The sequence below is a fragment of the Cajanus cajan genome, chromosome 2 (genome assembly GCF_000230855.2).
Source record: "Cajanus cajan strain Asha chromosome 2, NIPB_CcT2T_4, whole genome shotgun sequence".
Lineage (NCBI taxonomy): Eukaryota > Viridiplantae > Streptophyta > Magnoliopsida > Fabales > Fabaceae > Cajanus > Cajanus cajan.
Window position 1 is genome coordinate 66,035,898 of NC_138518.1, and position 4,482 is coordinate 66,040,379.

Here is a 4,482-nt window from a genome sequence, read left to right on the forward strand (position 1 = left end):
CGTAAGTCTACGATGAAAATCAGCTAGATTATTAAGACTTTAAATGTGTACTAAGACTTGCTAAAAGCTGTAAGAGCTAAAGTTATATGTATACTAATGAATTTAAGCCATTAAATGAACCGACAAATATATAATCTCAAAATATTGTACCAAAATATTATACCAAAACTTTTAATTCAATGATGATTAATTATTATTATTATAGGCTAACCTGTTGGACTAAATAGCCTATTTCCATTCCTAAATATCAGTCATTCTCACTGACTAGAACGTTTGTGCAAATTGTTGGGTGAAGGACAAGAACAAGAAACAATGTGATAGGAATATAGAGCAAATATAGCAGGGAAGACTGAACATTTCAAGAGATTTTAATTGTCTTCCTGGTAGCACAAGAAGGCGAAATTCTGGAATCAATGGTTAAATCAACTTTGTTTATCATCATGAACCTGGATCCTAGAAGTTAAGATAATTCAAAACCAAACCAAACAATTTATGAAATCAGAAATCTGTGTTTGCCTTCAATGGTCATCTGTGCATTATATCTTGATGTTATCTTAATATCTTTGACACCAGCAGACACCCTCACAGGTATTATTATATTTATTTTTCTAAGGTTAAAATGGAAGAGGTGGTTGATAAGATGAAAATTAACAAATAACAACTCATTCAAGACATAACACTAACTCGAGACATTCGCATCTGGATCATTACATTGACATCTCTTGGCTCGTCAACCAGATCTCCTATTTTCAATTCTACCAAGCACCATCTGCATCATCAAGTATTAACAGAGCAGACACACTAGTTTCCTTTCCATATTGATAATCCAAGCCAAAACGTTAAATTAGCATAAAAATATTAAACACAATTTTCTTTCCTGGCCAAATAATCAACATTATCAAGGAGTTTGTTAAGCAAACAGGTTTCCTAATGACATCAAGTATTTCTAAAAATGAAAATGAGCAAAGTAAAATGGGGAAGGGACTGAAGTGTTCATTTCATCCCCAATTTATTAAGAAAAACTGATAAACATGTGATGGATTTTTTAGCTGTTTGTATTGAAGCTCCACCCCCACAAAAGAAAGGCCTGAAAATGAACTGAGATGAACTATTCAATTTATTTATTTTTTAATCCGAACGCAATGTCTCAAAGTTCACAACTAAGAATAAATCTGCATAGGTGAGATGTAAGTTTTACTGATGAAACATTATTTAAACAGATAAAGCAAAAGGATGAAATGTGGCGATTTCCTCTCTATCTTAAACTGTATCCTAACAATGTCTCAAGTTTGAAGTAAATCATAGACTGGATATACAACAATGACAACAACACCACCCTCTATCAAGTCATACATAAAGAAATCAAAAAACCAAAAAATAGAAGTAGCCCTTGAAATTGGTTAGTGTAGGCAGGAGCAGCACAGATCCAAGAGAGAATAGATCTCATCTGATAAGACTCAGGGGATGAAGGCACAAGAGAAAACCTGGTGAGGCAACCTCAATGCCTCAAATTTAGAGAAGCACATGTCATCAAGGTCCGCACTGGTACACCACCTGCACTTGGAGTTCTCTGAGCACTGTGACTTCAACACCAGCTCACCACACGTGGGGTTCACCTTATGCCTACTGAGTCTCCGAGTTGACCCTTCCTCCCACAACCCCTGAGAGGGTTGGCACACAAGGAGGAAGAGCACAAGGAACAGTGGTTTGGAGTTCAGCACCATGGCATGGGTTACCTCAAAATAGATTTCAGCTTTCAAAATGGTTAGTTCTAAGCCTCCTCACTTTTACAACAGAACCAAAGCTGATATGTTTCCTTTTTTTCTTTTCTTTTTAACTTTTTATTTGATATGCATTGAAGAGTGGACCTTCAGATGTAGGAAAGGGATGTTGGAAAGACAGTCTTTGTTTGAATGATTGAAACTGGGGCTGCCTGGAACATGACTGGGTCATGTGACTGCGAATTTTAAATATTAAAATAAGATGGAGTTTGGTCTTGGTTTGAGTTCTTTAATTATTTTTAAAATTTAATGATAAGTTACAAGTTTTTAAAATTGACTTAATGTTTGTATATTAATAACATTTATTTCAAAATATATAATAGAAGATTTTTCTGAGATTTGGTTTATGAAATTTTATAATTTAATTAAGCAGAATATTTAGTTTGTACATCAACTCCAATTATTAGTTAACCGATCTTATCAGGGTATAATGATTAATGAATAAAAGAATGTGATAGTTTCCTTGTTTCAACGACATCGTTTTCTAGTTTTCCTATGCGATAATAATTATACAGTACACAAACATGAAAATATGTGGCCAGGGTGGAAAGTTGAAGATTCTCTGCTTGACATGAAAGCATATGAACAAACCCTTTTCGTTTTGAATTTTGATTCTGAAAGTTTCGTTCTTCTTGACATTAATTTGAATTTTCTCAGCAAGTTAGTCAGCTATTTGCAAAGGTGAGTTTTCTTTTGGCCGATAATTTATTTAGATACTATTTACAGCTTTAAATTTAAATGCAGAAGTTGGTGCTTGTTTTAAAATTTCGGATAAGTGGAAGAAAATTTATCCAAAAGGGTTTCTAGTTTCTTCTATGGTCACACCCATCAACACCAGATATCTCCCTTCTAGTCCTTCTTTGGTAGATATACATTTGACTCTGTTTGGCAAACTGAATTTTTTTTTTCAACGTTTTTTATGTTGTGTTTTTAGTGGATGGGGTGTGTTTGACTTTAAATATCTTGAATTTTCTTTTATTGATTTGTGGTGCTTTGACGCCATCGACAGAAAGATGGCGTGGGTGGTGAATGAATTATGAAGGGATCATGTTACTAAGGAGCATTATGATTCTTTTTCCACTGCTGGCATTGAGGGGCATAGTTTGAAATATTACATTGAAAAAGAATAAAGATGACATGGAACGTTTAGGTGGTCCTGGAAAGTGATTTTATTATGATTCTCCACTGTATGAAGATACTGGAGTATGAATACCAATTTCAGTTCCACTCCTCTACCCATGTTGGCAGGTGTTAGTGCAAAGTGGGCCAAAGGTTTTCACTCTAATCGTGGCTATTTTCTTGAGGGTGAATGAATGATATGGAATGGAATCAATGCCTTGAGAAGGAAAGGAATTGGCCTTGTGGGATATTCTAGCAGACTATGCAAAATGCTCAGCATCATTAAGATAGAAAATTTACTTAAACATAATTATTGGCCATGAGAGTTTTCTAAAATGAGCCTCTTCTATTATGGGAGTTTATGCATAGAAATCAATTCCTAAGCAAATTTTAATCCCAAATAATGAACCGACTATTAGGACAGGTTTTGTCCTGCAAATTTGCATTACAATTTACAATCCATGTTACAATGCATGTAACCAAGAAAAGGATCTTCTTACTTTGTTGAGGATTCTAAGTTTCCTAAAGCATATTTTTCAAGGATCACTGAGCCAATGAGTTTGACTAGAGAGAACTGAAGGGGTGACATGGCTCAAAGGTTAATCGTTTGTGATTTAAGATAGAAGTCAAGCTCTTGGTGTTGGTGGTATAACGGAGATCGACATGTCATTATTATGAACCACCACACGATCTGTTTTGCAAGTGAAATTGAGATTTACATCATGAAATTTCATTTGAAGATGTCATTCTAAGCCAAGCAAAAGACCTTGCAACTATGACTGTGGTTAAAGTAGGAGTGGTGGCTAGTTATAATATTGGAACAGGACTTGTGGTTGCATGTAGAGAAAATGCTTCTTGGTCTCCACATGTGTGGAATGGGAGGCTCGGGTGCAGTAATTAATCTATAGTCTGTACAGTGTTAAACTAACAATTTTAAACTTAAAATTATAATGCTAATTATGTTATATGATATGAATTGACGTCCAAGGGTGTATTTGGGTTAAAGTTCGTTGAACATTACTCAGTTTTTACCAATCCATCAGGCATCAGCCTTGTTGCTTCTCCAATTTGTGCTTTGGAAAATAGAAAAAGGTTTTGGTGTGTCTGAAAGGCAATCCAAACACACATCAAGCTGGTAATGGTGTGTGTTCTGCAGCTTCTTCTTGCCATACGTGCAGATAAAGTAGAGGTACATATGTTATTTGCGATCATTTAGAATACTGAGAACCTTTGTGTTGTCATGAACAGTCTGCAGTTTCTCTCTATTTTTTCAACAAACAATTTCTTAGTCTGTCAGTTTACTATGTAGGATCGGTTATGACTATTTTTTTTTTCATGAATTACCAATAAATGCATATTTGAATTGGATTGGCTGTATATTACTCCCACACAGGTCATGAAAATTGCAGTAATGGAAGATGATATTATCTATTTGATGTATATTTTTTTATATATATACTAATGAAATCGATGCATGTGACATATTTTGTTTAAAAATAATATAAAATAAAAAATAGAAATAATAAAAATTATAATATATAGATTAAGTCAGATAATGTATGATTAAAAAAATAAAATAATC

At 34.0% G+C, this 4,482-nt stretch overlaps 1 long non-coding RNA gene across 1 annotated transcript; it reads left to right on the plus strand.

Moving 5' to 3' along the window:
- Positions 1-1,023: 1,023 nt before the first annotated feature.
- LOC145954474 (uncharacterized) lies at positions 1,024-4,277 on the plus strand. The gene is made up of 2 exons (XR_014431666.1): positions 1,024-2,462; positions 2,791-4,277. It is a non-coding gene; the product is annotated as an uncharacterized LOC145954474 (long non-coding RNA).
- The last annotated feature ends 205 nt before the right edge of the window (positions 4,278-4,482 follow it).